The sequence below is a fragment of the Nyctereutes procyonoides genome, unplaced genomic scaffold (assembly GCF_905146905.1).
Source record: "Nyctereutes procyonoides isolate TBG_1078 unplaced genomic scaffold, NYPRO_anot_genome, whole genome shotgun sequence".
Taxonomy (NCBI): domain Eukaryota; kingdom Metazoa; phylum Chordata; class Mammalia; order Carnivora; family Canidae; genus Nyctereutes; species Nyctereutes procyonoides.
This window is the reverse complement of record NW_026575049.1, coordinates 35,838,940-35,857,961: the sequence shown is the minus strand read 5'-3', so window position 1 is coordinate 35,857,961 and position 19,022 is coordinate 35,838,940. Positions and strand designations below refer to the sequence as shown.

The 19,022-nt window shown below is 47.8% G+C and overlaps 1 protein-coding gene across 1 annotated transcript in view; it reads right to left on the bottom strand.

The window, feature by feature from the left end:
• EDAR (ectodysplasin A receptor) overlaps positions 1 to 9,726 on the bottom strand; it is a 97,170-nt gene extending 87,444 nt beyond the window's left edge. The window contains exon 1 of the mRNA XM_055329487.1: positions 9,487 to 9,726. The gene's annotated coding sequence lies outside the window, so the exon portion shown is untranslated. The remainder of the gene's footprint in view (positions 1 to 9,486) is intronic.
• Between the last annotated feature and the right edge of the window lie 9,296 nt (positions 9,727 to 19,022).

Genomic DNA, 19,022 nt, shown 5'->3' with positions numbered 1-19,022 from the left:
CCCCATGACTGCTGTGTGTGTGTGCGTGTGTGACAGCGCACACACTTGTGTGGAGCAGCGCAGCTGCTGTGAGATTGCATGGGGTGGGGAGGGAGGAAGGGGTATGGGCAGGGGGCACTTGCTGCTTTGGAGCTCCTCGCCTGAAATTCAGCTGAGGCTATGCCTCCTACTTGTTCTTTAACCTCCGCTCATTCCATCCTCTCCTCTCCATCCTCTCCTCTACGTGCTCCACTGATTTCACATTGAGCTCCAGGGGAGAGTCCCAGGAAGTCTCCTGAGAGTCACATCCCAACAGAGCGGCAGGGCAGGGCAGGGTGAACACTGCCTTGTGAAGCTGTCAAGAGCAAGGGAGGAAATCCCCATCCCCAGGTACACAGGCACGCCTGCCTCTGGTCTCAGCAGCGATCCATGTTTCTAAATGAGATTCTAAACTTGATTGCCCACCACGTTCTAGGCTCACTTACGTATGATGATCCCTAAGTTACACTGTGTGTCTAGTGAGTCATCTCATGATCAGCACCAAAAAGGAGTTTGGAGGTGGGAGCCGCTCTTTTATTCTGAGCCGGGCCAGGGAGGGTTTCTGTGATCAGGCGACTTGTTAGCAGAGACCTGGATCCTGGGGAAGAACATTCTGGGCAGAAGGAATTGTGGCTTGTGTGAGGAGCAGCAGGAAAGCCAGTGTGGCCCAAGTGCAGTCCAGGTGTTACTGGTAGGGAGCAAGCAGACAGCATGCTCCCTAGGGTTCACAGCCCCCACCCTAGCCTCTGTGTAGCCACCCCTTATTGCAGGGTTCCAGGGGTATTCTGGATCCTAGCCAAATCGATAGGTAGTCCCAGGGAAAGATGGACACCTCAGATGGACTTGACCTTCACCAAACCACTGTGAATGACTCATAAGCCAAGGTCTAGCTGATGTATTAAATTCAGTGAACGAGTGTGTGCAGAGCACTGACGTCCTGTTCTCAGAGCTTGGCTTGCCTCACCTCACTTAAATCTGTACAATGATCCCACAAGCTAGTACTGTTGTCCTTTGTCAGGTAACCGACAGATGTTACCCAGCAATGACTGTCCACAGTCCTGTCACTAGCACACGGAGAAGCAGGACTGGGGCCCATGTCTGACAGATGCTGGAGGCTGCACTCCAGCCCACACTTCCACACAGCCCCTGTGCTCAGCTCCTGTGGTGTGTCCACTGCAGTCTGACCCCATCAGGACACATCCAGCCCAATATCAGAGAAGAAAGGCCTCGGAAGTTGAAGTGGATCTGGCTTGTGTTGGCTCTCATGCAGTTCTGACACTGACATTGTGAGGACAGTGGCTGCGTGGTTGGCTCTTGGCCTTGGCGGATGGAAAGAGAGACTCTTTTTTCTGCTTTCTCAGCATCCTGCTGCCCCAAATAATATATCTACAGGCTCCAGGACCAGCCAACAGGGGTATGAGGAGTGCCTGGGTGGCTCAGTTCATTGAGCAGCTCGCTCTTGGTTTTGGTTCAGCTCATGATCTCAGGGTCATGAGATCAAGCCCCACATCAGGCTGGGTGTAGAGTCTGTTTGGGATTCTCTTTTTATCTTTCTCCACCACTCTCTCTCTCTTAAAAAAAAAAAAGGATCTGGGAGACTCAGAGATGAGTCTAGCTATCTGCCTAGGTAAGAAGTTATACCCTACCCCTGAAAGGGTTATGATAAAAAGTTAAATTTCAATCTAATTTGCAACAGCCCACCCCAGACCTGATCTCTGAAGGAGTCCATGGAAAAGACACCAAGTTGAGGTCTGTGAACCTCGGCTAAAATGCTGCCATTTGTCAGGAGCAAGCTCTTGGGGAAGTCACTTCACCTCTCTGAGCTTTGACTCACACATTTGTGACACTGTGATAATTTCTGCTTCACAGCATTGTCACACAGATTGAATGAAATGCAATTGTGAAGGTCATAAATGTTCCATACAGGTTCTTTTATATAAACATTTACTGAGTATCTACTATGTGAGGCACAGATGTGCCACGTGCTAGAGATTAGAGGGGTGCTCCCATGGAGATGTGCTCCTGGCCTCAGAGAGCACCACTCAGTGCAACGCCGGAGACACACTGAACACATGATTACAGTGCAATATTGTTTATTTCTATTTCTTATATGAATCTTTCTGTTTGTGTGTGAATATGTGGCTTCCTTTTGAGCCCTATGAGCCCTAAGAACAGGGGCCGGGTCTTCCATTTCTTTTAGATCGTCTTTCAAAACCTCGAGCAAAATTTGTAGGCTGTTATTCTATGGCAAATGCAGTGGCCTCTCTAATTTAACAAGGAAAACCTCCAGGGAGGCCCTTGAAAAGTGTTGCTCAGGCCACGGGGGTAAACAAGAAGGACGCCCTCCCAAACCCCACATCCTCCTGCCTAGAACCCAGTGGGATGGGCAGGAAGATGCTCAGCCCCATGGAGACCTGCACCTCCAGAGGCCCCTGCTTTCGTTTAATTGATGCAGAAGGCAAACAGCTGGCTCCTCAGAGACCCAGGGACATTGCATTTGTCAGTGTCTCAATTCTGTTTATTCTGTAAACATGAGGGAGCTCCACATTCTACTATTCTTAGTTTTGCAATCCTTGCAAAATAAATATTTGCCTTCAAAAGCAACGACTGTGATAATCATCAGGGTAATATTCTCAAGCGCTGCTTCCCTCACACACGCCAATTGCAGAAGTCAAGTCGGAGAGCTGTGTGTGGTCTGTTTGGATAATGAATTTCATGTGGAAACCTTACGTTGGAAACCAACTGGCAGCGATGGTGGTGGAAGTCCAGTCTCTGGGTTTTTAGACTTGATTCAAAACCAAGTGTCTCAAGTCACTGGCATGTCCCTGTCTTGGTTTCTTCTGTCCATACAATGAGGAGAGAAATTGCTTAAATGAGTGCTAGAGGGGGACCAAGGCATTTGCTCACATCACAGTGGCCGTAGGAAGAGTTGGCCCCTGCCAGAGGCCACCAGGATAGATCACACATCTGCTGCGTGTTATGTATCTTAAGGATGGGTCTCTGTCTCCCAATCTTTGAGAATGAGCTAAGCTCTGAAAAGGCTTCTACTAAAATTTGCTTTAAATTCTTCTAATTTAAATGATACTTACTGAAGATTTTATCACCCAGGAAGGACTCCATCAAGCAGAAAACCACTCTGCAAACCTACTGATGCACTCTTGCCTTGTGCCATTTACAAGTGTCGCCCTGCCCAGCTGTCCGGCCCCTGCTTTGTAGGGATGCTGGATTTCTGGGAGGGTGGAGTGTCCAGCAGCCATATCCCCAAAGTATCCATTCTGATGTATTTTCTTCATTATGGACAGGAAGGTTTAGGAACAGCCATTTCTAGCCATTATTAAGGACTAAATCTTAAAGAAAATGAAACTCGAAAGCCCTCGGAAGTGCTTTGAAGAAAGTTCAGTGCATCTCAGTATTCTCAAGGATCATGTTTTTTCTAGGACAGAGGTAACATTTGTTTTACAAGAACAAAAAGCCTCAATCAAAATATTAAACCAGGGATCCCTGGGTGGCGCAGTGGTTTAGCGCCTGCCTTTGGCCCAGGGCGCGATCCTGGAGACCCGGGATCGAATCCCACGTCGGGCTCCTGGTGCATGGAGCCTGCTTCTCCCTCTGCCTATGTCTCTGCCTCTCTCTCTCTCTCTGTGTGACTATCATAAATAAATAAAAATTAAAAAAAAAACCAAAAAAACAAACAAACAAAAAAAACCAAAATATTAAACCATAAAACCATATTTGCCAGGTAAACAAAGTCAGCCAAAGCAAAAGATGTGTGCATCCCATCTGACCGTCCTCTGTGGTCTAGGGCTCGCTGTACGTCAGGAGCCCAGCCAGATGCCAAGCCCAGAGCGCACCCCACCTCCGGCCTCCTGACCCATCCCTGCGCTGTCAGTGCCCTGGGCTTCCCTGCCACAGGATCGCTCCCTCTAGGCTGGCCTCCCATCCTGATGCTTCTCCACAGTTCTGTCACTTGGAAGGAAACAAACCTGCCAGGTCCTGCTGAGCTACCTGCTGACCAGACTGAGCGGCCAGGGTTCTCCCTAGCTCCGGGGGCTGTGCACCATGCACAAATAGCTGTGGCATGCCAAACCTGCTGTGAAATCCATCTCTCCATTGGATCCCTAACAGCATGCCTGGAAGAGAGGCTTCATGACTCGGGGTCAGGGCGCGGGGCTGCATGAGCAGAGCCCAGCTCCATGCTCCCCAATGCCAGGAAGTGCCTGTCCCTCTCTCCAGATGACAAACAGGGTGAGCAGAACTGGCTTGGGCTGGCTGCATGCAGGAGGATCACGTTGGGTGCACAGGGCCGGAGGCAACGTGGGGCACCATAAGATGTTCTGGGCTTTCTTTTCGGGTTGGAGACATTAAAAAATGTAAGCATGTGTTTCTAGTTGGAATCTTTAAAATTTTTCTCAGAAAAGACCCCTTTGTCATTTGTTCATTGCAGAGGGAACAGATTATGGGTTGAAAGGGATCATTCCACCATCCTTCCAGCTTCTCCTGCTGTCTGCCCTCCTGTCTGTCCTGCTGCTCACCCTACTGTCTGTCCTGCTGCCTGCCTTGCTGTCTGCCCTGCTGTCTACACATTAGCCAGACCAGCCCTCTCAGGAAGAGAACACCTGGAGACCTGACTCATGGCAGGTGGGGGTGGGTTTCACAACATAACAAATGGCCTGTGGTGGGCACTGAGGGTCCTCGAGAGGTATGGGGCATGAATACTCATGATTGACTTCAGCCCAAGTTAGTACATGGTTTCCTTTGCCTTCCCACCGCCTGCACTGAAAGCCCAGACTTCTTAGCACAGCCTCTAGCCTGGCATGCTCTGGCTCCTGGCTCTCTCCTCCCATCTCCTGCTCTTCCCATATTTCCCTCTGTTGTAGCCACAGCACCTTCCTGCTGGTGCTGGCATGTCTGGAGTTCATCCACATCCTGGGGCCTTCCTTGAGTCCCCTCCCTTACTTCACTCAGGGTTTCACTCAGATAACATCTTCTCAAGGGGCTCCCTCCCCCAGTGCTTTCTGTCTGCTTCCTCTGCTTATTTGTTTCTTCATGGCATTGGATTCACCCAGAACTACATCTGTATCACTGTGTGATGGCTTCCTTTTCCACACTAGGATGTAAGCTCCACGAAACAGGGACATCTCATGTCCTCACCCACGAATGGTACCACTGCGTCACTATGTCCCCTCAAAGTATCCACCATGGAGCAGGTGCTCAGAAAAGATTTGCTGAATGAACGTATATTAAAACCAACATAAAATCCTACCTTCATCTCTCTTCTGTGCCTGACATTTAAGAAATATGGAACTGGGAATATGGCAAGACAGCAAGATAGAAACTTCAAGAGAAAAGATTTGGTAATGATCGGACAGTTGTCAAATCTGTGACCCTCCCCGCCCAGCCCACCATTTTTCATCTGTAGTCTAGATCTACCTGTCTTTCTTCATCTCCTAAGAAAGCACCTTTTGTCAGGATTAGAGTGCTGTTGGCAGAATTATCTCCCTATTATTTTCAAGAGACTAATATCTTATTTCAGTATTTGGGCTCACCTTTTAGTTGCTTGTATACAACCACTGAATGGTATCTTTTAACAATATCAGTCTTAAGGGATCTAGAAATACCACAGCTGAGCTTGCCTCCCATGCATCTCAGGCCTTGCAACTACTCGTAATGACATGAGTGTGGCTATTCCTCCTCTGTTTGCTGATTCTATTGGGACTCACAAGCCAAGACACCTTCCAGCCACGTGCTGAGCACAGTCAGATTTACTGTCCTGGGAAGTGACTGGGGATGATATAAGCTTGGTGGGTGGCACAGCTGTGGCTATCAACACAAATGCATTTCCCTACGCAAGGCTCATTACCACCCATCTGCTTTCCACAGTGATCTGATTTGTCAGAAGTGGCCTTTAACTATACAGGAAACTGAATGCAGAGCTCTGGGCATTACTGGAGGAGGCCTGGGCACAGGAGGCCAGCTTCCGGCATCACCAGTTTGTGTCTGTTCCCCCGTGTAGCCAGTGTGTTTGACATCTGTGGGCACCCACCCTTGAAGAAATAACACGTATCTCTGCACTCAGAGAGGGTAGCTTTGCGAACTGGAATTTGTTTGCTTGTTCACTTAGGCAGTCCCTTGCTCCCCAGTTTGTGATCAGGACAGCTGGTCACCTTTCTTAGAAGGATCTCATTCATTCATTCATTGGACATACAGCTGACCTAAGAACAACGTGGGGGTTAGGAGGCCCAACCCCTGAGCACTCAAAACTCCACAAAGAACTTTCGACTTCCCTAAAACTTAACTACTAATAGCCTACCGTTGACCAGCTTTCCCAATAACACAAGCAGTTGATTAACAAATATTTTGTATATTATTTGTATTATATACTGCATTCTTACAATAAAGTAAGCTAGAGAAAAGAAAATGTTATTAAGAAAGTCCTAAGGATAGTACTGTACTGTATTTATAAAGAAATCTGCATATAAGTGGAACCGCATAGTACAAACCTGTGTTGCTCAAGGGTCAACTGCACTTTCACTGAGTGCCCACTATGTGCTATGGAAGGCACCTTGGACAACAGGATCCCTTGTTTAACAGCAAATGAACGGCCGACCCTGATGCTGAGATCCTTTGATTGCACAGGTTACCCACCCTGGGCACTGCTCTCTGATGACCTCAGGACAGATAACGGTGAAAAAGTAGAGTCTAGTCTCATTTGTACTAACAGAGGCCAAGAAATCGTTGGGATGCCTGAACCCCAAAAGCCATTTGGAAATTTCTCTTGGTTCCTGGTTTGAGCCACCTGAGATCACCTACATTTGACTCTGCACCAGATACGAACAGCAACTTTGTATTTCCCACAACTATATTTCCCATACTATAAGCTTTCATGGAGATGGCTCACAGGAATGGAGGGGAGATTGCTTCCTCCTGAGCCCTGCCTCTGATGAGGACGGCGGCCAGCAAACAGTGGGGTATGAGGGTTGGGCTCCTCAAAAGGCAGAAGTTTGCTCCCACTACCCTCAGTTCTAGCGGGCGGCTGTCCCAGAACCACTGCCACACATCCTAACAGAGGCAAGAGTGTCTGCCGCAGAGGCAGGGGACAGAGGTTCTGGTGGCGGCCCTCCTAATCACAAGTTACGCAGCATGATGCCCTAAGCTACTGTTGGCATAGTGGTCATTACTGGCCATATGGGGTTGGGCAGGCCATTTAGCTTTTCTAAGGTTCCATTTCCTTGTTTGGAAAGCAGGGAAGAAATGCATGAAAATGCTTGCAAAGTGGTCTAGAAATGTAAGGCAAAGGTTAAACGATGGCACATCTGTTTATCTTCTCTTCTTCAATCTATGGGAAAATAATAATTGGAGATTGAATCAAAGTCCTGCCCCAAGATAGGAATTCAGGATGGACTGTATCACTCCCTGTGATGGGCACCACTCTGAGACAGGGCTGGGGCCTCAGTTTCCTAATTGACCTAATGTGTTAAGTGAGTGTAATATAAATTAATTAATGATCCTGCTGGGGGGTGGAATCAGCTAGGCAGAACCTCAAACAGCATCAAAGAGGTGAGCAGGCAGGTGTCCTCCGGGATAATTGAGCAAACCAGGGTCTGGAGGAAAGCTGCTGGAAGGCATGCAGGCAGGACACTGGGCAGGCTGGGAAGAGAAGGCGATGGGAGAAGCTGAGCACCAGGATGGCCGGCCAAATGCCATCCTATTCATAGCTCCTGTGTTTGACTTTCAGATCTACTTGAGTCTTTGCCACTGGGTTCCTGGGCATTTCCTTGAGAATGAACTTCATCTTTTAGAAACCACAAAACTCACTCACCCAGATAGAGAAGGGTGACTAGGTGACCTGGCTTCCACCTGTGCTCGTTTGGGACCTAAGGAACTTGCATGAGAAGATACTCCTCAGCTAAAAGAGTCAATTTGGTTTGTACTGTGTGAAATAGGGGGTAAGACCAGGTCTGTCTTCACATCCCTGAGCAAACACTGAGCTGCTGCCTATGGCAGGTGCTCTGCTGGGTATGGGGACATGCTGATGCTTAAGAAAGGGTGAGCCCCTGACACTTCTGAGCTTTACAAATATGTATCTGCAACAAAATGGAAATCCTGTTTACTTTTAGAAATCAGGTAATGGCCAGAGAGTAAGAATCAAACATTTCAAGGAAATTGTATTTATTTTTTCCTCCCAAAGCCATGTGCTTCCAGGATTGCCCTTCTGCTGTATGGTCATAAATTAATATTCCCAGGTACAGCCTGGATCACTGAAGGATGAGGAGGAGGCACCGCAGAGGCCCCTGCTGACCCAGCCCAGAGCAGGGCCCCAATCCTCTCTCTGCTGGGCAATCGCCAAGACAAATGCCACCCAACTCCGATGAGGATCTCTCTTTTTGATGGACTTTGTCAAAAAGCAACTTTAAATGGCCATTCCTTTGAAATCTCAGAGCATCAAGTCAGGCAAGAAATAGTCTCTAGTTTAGTTATTTGAATTGATTCCTTTCTCCTAGTCCCATATGGCTTTTTACCTTGTTAATATTTTGAATTAGTTGCCATTTCATTCTTAGAGAGTGTCTCAGACATGCAACCTCAGAGCTACAGGGCAGTGGCTCGCTGGACAGCAGAAAAGGTGGGGTAGGGTTCTGCTCTGTCCTCACTCCAGCCTCGTGGTGTCCTGTGTCTCCCACCAAGTCCCAAATGCCCCTACTGACGGGCTTCTGTTCTGCTCCCCTGAGAGTGAGCTCTGGAACCTTAGTGTCTTGACTGCCCCCTTGGGCCCACATCGGCGGCTGCCCTCCCGCTCAGCTGCCCCCTTTCACTCTGCCCTAAGCCCACAAGCCCGCAGCACAGGAGCAGCTGTACGCACAGGATGCTGCAGAATCTGAGCTGGCTCCTGTGCGGGAGCCCAAACCAGTCCGCGATGCGTCAGAGCACTGAGCAGCCTTTTGGCTGGAAAGAAATGCCTCAATCATCAGCAGTACGTACTTCCCCCACTGTGCACCCCAAAACGGACCTCTGAGGCATTGGGTCTCAGGCATGTTTCAAAAGTGTACCTGGAAGGTGTCTCGGGCGCCGCAGGTAACTCAGGGGGACGCAGGTATACAGCTAGGTCCCAGCTACTGCTTGTGTTCCCCAGGAGCCGAGCTTGGGGCAAACCTCAGAAATACTTATCATGGTCTCGGACATACCCGAGGTCTCGGGAGCCAAAATCTGAAAGCCAGCTCCACACCTAGGATTTAGCTCACTCACCGAACGTGCAACCAGGAGCAAAATGGGGTTTCTACTGTTTTCCTGAAAACAAAGGAACGATCTCAGACCTGGTAGCGCAGACGCACAGTAATTGGTAAAGCTTGTTCAAACGCAACCCAAAAATGACGCGCATTTCAAAAATGCACTCAGGCCGTTTCTCAGTCATGACACCTCCGTCTCCAACAACTCAAGAGTTCACAAAACCCAAAGAGAAGGACCAAGGCTTACCTGGAACCTGGACCTGCTGGCGGGTCAGTTTCTAATCCAGGCAGAAGATGGTCTGTGCAGACAGGCGGGCACGCTCCCTTGTGGGGCCACCAGCTTTCACAGGTGGCCTCCGGCAGCGCTTGGAGAAGCAGGTGGCCAGCGTCCCTTGAGGCCGGCCCGGCTGCCCGGGGCAGGGCTCCTCGGCGCTGCCCGCCCCACTTTCCTCCTGTTCCAAAAGGCAGTCCGGGAACTGCTCCTGGACTGCTGCGTCCCGTCTGCGAGTGTGGAGTGTGCGGCGCGTCCCGCAGAGCGGCCTTCCCTCCGGCAGACTCACCTGCACCATCTAGAGGCCTTTCCCAGCACTGAGAGGCCGGCACCCGCCCCGAGGGTCACCCCTCCGCAGCACCCCTGACACGCCACCTGGCTCCTGACGTCCTACCCTCAAACACACCACTTGGAAATTGTAGAATCAGCGATTTCTATTTTAAGAGCGGGAACCTTGCTTCTATCGGGCCCACCCAGCCGCTGGGGAGTGGAGGGCCAAACAGGCTAAATCAGCATTAGGTTCCACGAACCAAGACTTGGTCACCCAAGGACCCCCTACTGCGCTGGCCTCAGGCCTGGGAGCTGCTGCATCATTCTGGGACATATTCCTATGTCAGTGCACATCCTGTCCTTCTCCCTCCTCCCTGCACAGCGACAGCTGGCTCTGACCCCAGATCTGATCTCTCCCCTCTCCCCTGACACCAAAATGGCCATATGCCCCACAAACCTCCACATACCCGCCTGCACCCCATCACATCCCACGTACCTGCCAGGAGCCCAACACACCCCAGGTACCTGCCAGGACCCCATCACATCCCACATGCCTGCATGGACTCCATCACACCCCACGTACCCACCTGGACCCCGTCACATTCCAGAGAGCTCTATATCTCCCGTGTGACTCCACATTTCTCTCTTATAAATAAGTATAAAGAGGACTCCAGCCGCCTCTATTTTGACCTCAGTCTCCACTTCTTAACTTATTAAGTTCTTTCCAGTTTCTCTCTTAACTCAGGCAGAAGACCCGTGGGTGAAGCACCCCTGACAGGAACTGAAACTACCCCTCAGGCACTAAGGGCTGCCCTGAGCCAGCCAGACCCTAAGGACTGACCCTGCAGCAGGTGGGCGGTGACCTTTACTTCCCATCTGCATATACCCACCATCCTTTGTCCCACATTTTCCAGACATACACCTGGACGTATTTTTAGCACTTTGGAGATGGTCTTTAAGACATTAGTGAGCGGGAGCGGTCTTCCTCTGTTGGCTTTTTTGTTTCACCACCACTCCTGTCTCTGTCTTTGGATTTTGTCAGTGGTAAGTGACTGAGCCTGCTCTTTTTGGGAGCCCCTGCACCCCTGTGCCCTAGTTACCAGTAGATAATCAGGAACACGTCTGAAACACAAACATTTTGAAAGGACATTGCCTTTTAGCATTTGTCCATTTTTTCTCACATGTTAAATGATTAGGAAAAAACCGACCTTTACTATCATTATTAAATATTTTATTTATTTATTCATGAGAGACACAGAGAGAGGCAGAGACATAGGCAGTTGGAGATGCAGGCTCCATGCAGGGAACCCCATGTGGGACTTGATCCCAGAACCCCAGGATCATGACCTGAGCCAAGGGCAGATGCTCAATCACTGAGCCCCACAGGCATCCCTATTATTTTTTTTATTTAAATTCAATTAGCCAACATATAGTAGTACATCATTAGTCTCAGATATAGTTTTCAATAATTTATCAGTTGCATATAACACCCAGCACTCATCATATCACATGCCCTCCTTAATGCCCATCACACAGTTACCCCATCCCCCTGCCCATCTCCCCTCCATCTCCCCTCAGTTTGTTTCCTAGAGTTAAACAAATTCTCTGATTTTTCCTCATTCAGTTTTCCCTTCCTCCCTTATAATCCCTTTCACTATTTCTTATATTCCCCGTATGAATGAAATGCTATAATTGTCTGTCTCTGATGGAGTTATCTCACTCAGCATCATACCCTCCAGTTCTGTCCACATCAAAACCCAGCTTTTACAAGAATATAATAACTTCTCCTGTCCTTCTGTCCCCTGAGTCCACTGACACACAGAGGAATAGAGCAGCAGGTTGAAGTTGGATTTCTACGTTCTCCCTTTCCACCTTGTCCTCTCTGTCCTGGATACATGCAAGTTAATTCACACATGAGAAAGTAAAGAGCTTAAGAGAGACACAGAGACAAAATGTTTGGGACTGGGGTAGGGAGGTTGGGCAGAGCCGTATTTACCCAATTTATTTGACCAATGTCAATGGTTCGTCCAGATAACATAGGTTCCCAAATGAGAACTTTAACCCAAATGTTCAGATTCAGTTATTTATATGCCCACACTGAGCTCAAGCTGATGGCTTGTGGTAAATTGAAATCACTAAAAATTATTGAGTTAGGAACCTGGAAAATGAAAAGGAAATAAGTATCCTGTGTATAATTTTGACTTTTTAGCATGGTCATTTTGATAAGTGTGTTTGAGGATAGAGATTATCTTACATGCAACTTTTTTTCTAATGGAAATTATTATTTTTTATGTTTATTTTTAAAAAATTTTTATTGGAGTTCAATTTGCCAACATTTAGCATAACACCCAGTGCTCATCCTGCCAAGTGCCCCCCTCAGTGCCCATCACCCAGGCACCCCAACCCCCTGCCCACCTCCCCTTCCACTACCCCTTGTTCGTTTCCCAGAGTTAGGGGTCTCTCATGTTTTGTCAACCTCACATATATTCACTCATTTTTTCTCCTTTCCCTTTATTCCCTTTCACTAATTTTTATATTCCCCAAATGAATGAGGCTCTAATGGAAATTAAATGGAGACTTTAAATTTACTAGAGAAGGACACTGGTATTGCCAAAAGATAGAAAGAAAGGTGGAAAACTCAGAACCGGTGCTGAATATGGATGACGTAGCAGAACCCCCCCCCCCCAGAGTGTTTTTCCTTCTTTTGAAAAATCCAAAACATTATGCTATCAAGAAAGGATGTAGATGCTTATACATGAAATGGTCATAGTCATCATACTTATTCAGCTGATTAAGCCTGAAACAAGAGACATTATTGCTTATCTTCATCATTTAAGGCCTCAGGGCTTTGAAAATACATGATTTTCTGTTTTGCACATTTTCTAAAAGACTGAGGCAGAAATGGCAAAAGGTTATCAAAGTATTTCTTCAAATAAGAACATGAATCAAGATTGCAGACCATGGTTGGGTGAATGGGGTCTCTTGGGGTGTGTAATTTAGAACACGTGCTTGATCACCCCAGCAGAACCTTGCCGGGCCTGCTGTGCTCTGTCACTGAGCAAGCACAGATGCAGCAGGGGACCCAGTGGACCCTCTGCTGGTGCGGGCAGGTGCCAGCTCTCAGCACCGCGGAGCTGCGGCTTTATGAGCGTTCACAGAGATTCAGGAGGACTCCCATGCCTGTAGCAAACAGTCATGCACTGGTGGGAATGATCTAATAGACCAGATAATTAACCAGCGAAGCCAATTTGAGTCATATTCTGGTCATCACTGGGTGATGATGGTTGGGTGAGCTGGAAAGAAGACTCCTGATATCCACTCGTTCTGTCAGGATAGCATTCTTCTACATGTAGCAATGTGTTCAGGCATCATTTATTCATTCAGCAAGCGCATGATGCACCCCTAAGAAGCCAGGCTCTACTTGAGGTGCCTAGATGCCACGATGAAAGAGACAGTCAAACTCTGACCTCAAGACAGTGTTGTTTCTGAAAGTGATAAGTAGGTGAGGGGGCGCAGAATGCTTGGGCTGTGTGGGTGGAGGCCACTACTGTCTGCTAATGACAGTTTCCTGCTGTCTAATTACTGTCTGGTAAAGCATTTCATCAGACCAGAAGGCTATTTCCAGCTGTTCACCCCAACCCTGAACTGCCTTTACCTGTAACAAGTGGCCACGGCAAGTAAACTTCTGGTTACCTATAAAGTCTGCCTCGGAGTTACTTCTGGGAAATTATTGTTTTCAAATCACAGGAAGCTTGTATTTCATGACATTTAATATGCCCATAGTGGGTGCTCAGTAACACTCACAAAGTTGTTCCGAATAAAATGACCACAGCTCTGTCTATGGTGTGGAATCTGTAGCTTCAAATCTGTCTTCGAACTAGAGCAGACTTAGAATTCTTTTCCCAGAGAACCCTGTCCCTGCCCTTGTGATGCTGAGGATGCCAGAGTCCTCAGGCCCATCCTGGCCCAGTGCCTCCCCTTTCTCTACGAAAGGCAAGACCCCACTCCTGTTCGGGGTCAACGCACCAGTTCTGCCCTCCTGAGAGCATGGGCTAGCTAGTTTTTAAAGCACCATCTCAGGCTCCTTGCTGCCCATGCCTATTACAGCTCCATCGGCAGAAGAAACAGGGATAAATTACTTGTGATTTAAACTCCTACGATGTCTTCCCGAGAGGGCAAACCCTGTGGAGGGCCTTCATTTGCCAACAAATGTTCAAAATATCCAAATGGAGTGAAGTGGTATAAAGGAGGCAAGCCAGCAGTTGAGTTGGAGAGTGAGCCCGTGTGAGGGTAGTGCTGTGGCTAACAAGGGGGTGAGGGCTGCTCATTCTGTGAGGGAGGAGGAAGTCTTGCAGAGTAAGGGAGGAAAGGTGTTTTGGGTAAAAAGAACAGTTTGTGCACAGGCCCTGGCTGTAAAAGCCGAGCATAACCGAAGAAACGGACAGAAGCCATGTGACCAAAAGCAGGAGGCTGCTGAGGAGGCTGAGCTGGACTCGGGGATGGCAGTAAGGACCACAGCCCAGTAAAAGTGTTTGGATTTTATTTCAAGTGATAAGACATCATGATCTGAAGACAATGCAATGTTATTTCAGGAGAGAAAAGGCCTCTAATTGCTAGCGTCAAAAAGAAAGCCACAGCCCCAAACAGAGTCACTTATGCTAGGCCTTGTCGCCCAGCTGAGGCTCAATACCTCAGCTAACTGCAGTTTCCACCTCCCCCAGAGATACAGTCTTATCTGGTCAACCAGGAATCTTCTGGGGGCTTTCTCCACCCCCAAAGGAAGATTACATCATCTGTAATGATAAGACCTCTGGTATTCCTGGCCAGGGAAAGTGACTTGCTGGGAACAGTCCTTTATTTTCTTCTGTTGATCCCATCTGGTCCCACCCTCCTTCCCAGAAAACCCTGCCATTGTTGTACAACTCCTGGGGTTATCTGCCTACCTGCTCAATGGGATGCTGCCTTCATGAATCGCTTCATCAGGCCAATTCGATCTTCAAATTTACTCAGCTGGATTTTGTCATTGTTGTTTTAACACCAGCTGAGTGAGGAAGGTGAGCATCAGGGTCTGGGGTGCACATGCCAGGCCCTGGGTCTTCTGTAAACCAGTCCTGGGGGATGAAGGGCTGAGCAAAAGCCTAGGTGCTCTGTCCTCTCCCAGTGCAAAATAAGACACGCCAACTCCAGGTCAGAGGCAGAGCAAAAGAGTGGGGCTTCTGAAGGATTTTAGCTCTTCCGAGAATGAGGCTCTGCATCTAGTTATCTAACTTTGCCATACTCAATATCCTGCTGCTAATTAAAGAAACAAAAGTCTGGCTTTCCTTTACTACGTGTCTGCCCAAGACTCCTACTCTGGAAACTGTTTATGAAAACGGTCACCTGGATTTGGAACACTCAGGAATGATTCTGGTCACACAGAGAAAGTACCATCATGAACCCTCTGCCATGGATGGAGGACACACCTGGGCAGATGGTGCAGGCGAGAGCTCCCAGGCTGGGTGGCCCCCACCTGCCCTTGTTACATAAGCAGTAAAAGTATAATTGAAATTTATCCTCACCCAGAATGACTTTGGGAGCTTGAACAGGGCAAAGGTTCAAAATACTAAATCTTTTTCATGACCCATAATATTGTCATTTAGCTCAACCATACAGATCAGCACATTTTTCTAATAAAAGAAAACCACAAGAGTATTATAAAACCTATTTGCACTGTACCAGAAAAATTAAAGGGGTTGGAACTGAGTTTGGAAATATGGAATATTGATGTCTTCATTTAAAAACCAACACATTCATTCTTCCAGTAGATGAGTTCATATTTCTACCATAATTTATGGCTCTGGGGTTAGTGAGTAGTTCATGAGATTATTGTTCCATTATCAATGGATGCTCACAGCAGGGGAATATGAGTCCATAATCTAAACATGTAAAATTATTTATTCATTGGGTTATATTTAATAACATTTATTAATGGAGCTTTATCACATTTATGGGAACATTTTGCAAATGATCTGTGAGGCAAAAGAATAATTAGTTTACAAGGGCTAATGTGTTCCTGGGGGCACATATGATTCTACAGAGTATTTAGTACGCCTGTACTTGTCTCTTACTGTTGATATGAGCTTTCTGTCTTCAGAAGCTGTGGTTGGTGAGAGAAAAACAGATTGGGGACAAAAAGGGTTTTTTAAAAAAGATTTTATTGATTTATTCATGAGAGACACACACAAAGAGAGAGAGAGAGAGAGGCAGAGACAGAGGCAGAGGGAGAAGCAGGCTCCAGGCAGGGAGCCCGACATGGGTCTTGATCTCGGGTCTCCAGGATCATGCCCTGACCTGAAGGCGGTGCTAAACCACTGGGCCACTGGGGCTGCCCCGATAAAAAGGTTTTTTAGTGGAAATTCTGCTGCCTATGTCCTGTCTCACTAGTGACTCCTGGTTCTGCTCAGGGCAACACACCCGGCTACACGGCTGTGGTCCCAGCTTCCCTTGCAGCTAGGTGTAGCCCCATCGCAGAGGTGTGTGACTTCCATGAAGGCTGCTTCAGCGGCTTTCTCCTCTGGGAGGAGAGCTGTTGTGCCCTCTCCTGCTTACTCCTCGCTGCCACCCAGTGAATGTAACAACCAATATTAACAGTGACAGAACAAGAGGACAGGAGCTTTGGCCATCGGCAGAGCTGTCACATCAGCCTTGAATTACTTACCTCAATGATGGGAGGGAGCAGTGTCATTTAGCCACTTTGCTCAGCCCTCTATCACTAGAAGTCTAGATAATTTGCAGAGCTTCTCTCTCTCTCATTATGAAAAATCAGAATCTGCAATTCATTTTTTCTAGATAACCAAGGTCTAAAAATGTTTGTTTTTGGATGACCTTAGCTTTCATTCAGGTTGTACTAGGGTGTCACTCAGAGTACAAAATGGCTCTCCAAGGACCTGAATGTTGGTTAACTGAATAGATTCTGATTGTAAACAGGCAGTGAAAAGTGAGAGCCTCCCTCTGCTTTATTGGTCCTCAGGGGGCCAGAGACTCCAGCCCAGGGAGGAGCCAAGGGGTCCAGCTGCAGCTTCCGACCCAGTCTGTGACCCAGCAGGGTGTGAGCCAGGTCTGGTCCCACTCTAAGCCACACCCTTTAGGCATCTTCACACTCCAGGTGCAGGGATATGGGGCTAAGTTCAACATGGTTTCTTACAATCCCAAATGGGACTGGACAACAAGCCTCTCCTCTGCCACTCCTTCAAGGGGCCCAACAATTTCCAACCAAGCTTCCTGAAGCAGAAGAAAGATTCCAGATGGGTGAGCAGCTTTTAGGACACTGGCCTCATTAAGAGGTCCATTAACTGAATGCACCGGGGTCTCTGAAGTGGGAAAATGCACCCCAGAAGCCATCAAGGTAATTCATAGGGTGGGGACAGAACATTAAAACTTCTACTTATGCTGATATCCAATGTCTAAAATACAGGACACAAATAGCATGTTATTCATATTGAATCTAGGGATACGAGTTATTTTACACAGTAAAAACAGGGTTAATCAAACTACACCAGAAGGCTGCCAAAATGGTTTTAGATTTTCAAGAAGAGTTTTTGAGCATGCATTAACTTTCAGTATTTAACTGTTAACCATCTTCATTTGCTTTTTTCCTCTCCTGCCAATGAGCATGGTCCTCTCCTAGTCATCTTCCCTGCCAGGAACAGTCTGTGGAGGCCAAGTGATGCTGACTAGACATCTTGGTGGCATAATGCAATGATAGCTTAGTTCTTGCTCATGTCACATTCTGACATGGGTGAGGTGGCTCCGCTGGATGATTCTCCTGTAGGAAGTGACTCAGAAATGTAAGCTCCTTCCATCCTGTGGCTCCACCATCCTGAAGTCCTTCACCCCAAACAGACAGGGGAGGAAAAGTGTGAATGAGCATGTTATGATGTTTCCGGAGCCAGGCCTGGCAGTAGAGCATGGCACTCCTACAGGTTAAAACCCAAGGCTGCAAAACACGGTGTCCTTATGTGTCCAGGGAAAGAAAACGGGATCTGTGTGTGTATAACCAGTCTCTGCTGCAAGATATCTTCTTATACTGTTTACCAAAAACATATCCAAATTTTGTCCTTTCCTCCAGATCCGCTGCTGATTAGTTGCTCTGAAAAATGATGGCCTCATATAAATATAAAAGATTATGGTTGCTCAGGGCTTAGAAACAACCAGAGAACATGTTGCATGTTCAACAAGGCTGTCTAACACTCATGGAAAGCAGGCGGCTGGCTATAGGCTCTGGCCTGGAGTCTGAAGACCCTGTTATGGGAGCTGCTCTCAGCCTTCCTGGCCACTCCTCCCAGCAGGCCCCAGTGTGCACACCTGAGAACCACTGTTGCCTTTCATAGGATTTTACTGAATTCCACCACCAAGAGGTTGTACATATTCTTTGCCAGAACTTGGCGCTCTCCCTACATTCTGAAGTCATTCTTGCCTAGATCACCAAGGACCTCCTAATTGCCAAAGCCAACAGATGCCTTTTAGTCTTTATTCTCCTGGAGCTTCTTATGACATTGCTACCAAGACCATCGATCCCTTCTTTCCCTGTGAAACCCAGCTCCCTTGAATTCCACAACCCTCCTGGGGTCTTTATGTCTGTTTCTGAGGGTGATTCTTGGTCTTCTGTGGATAATTCATCTTGCCCTGCCCCTCAGACAGCGGTGGCTCAGGGCCCCAGTCCCAGCCTGGGTCTCTCCCAGAGCAGCTATGTGCAGGCTGAGGACTCCTCCATTTATGTTTTCAATCCAGACCTCATCCTTTTAGCTTCAATTCTTGTAGCCTACCACATGTATAATATCTTGTTGCAAAGTGTCACAGATGCTAGGAACCACACACAGCCAACATGAACCCGTCCTCACTCCCCAACCTACTTCTCTGTCTTAGTCCCTGGCTCAGCTGGGGCCACCAGTAAGCCTCCTAAGAGGAGCTCGTGGGATCATTCTTAGCGTCTTCTTTTTTGGTCTCCAAACCTTGCCAGTTTCACCTCCGAGATATGTTTCAAATCTATTCCCTCATTCGTTTCCCAGAGTTAGGAGTGGAACTAGGGGTGGTGGAAAGGGAGGAGGGCAGGGGGTGGGGGTGAATGGGTGACAGGCACTGAGGGGGGCACTTGACGGGATGAGCACTGGGTGTTATTCTGTATGTTGGCAAATTGAACACCAATAAAAAATAAATTTATTATTAAAAAAATAAAATGGGTTTTCCCAGTGGTTTTACAAAAC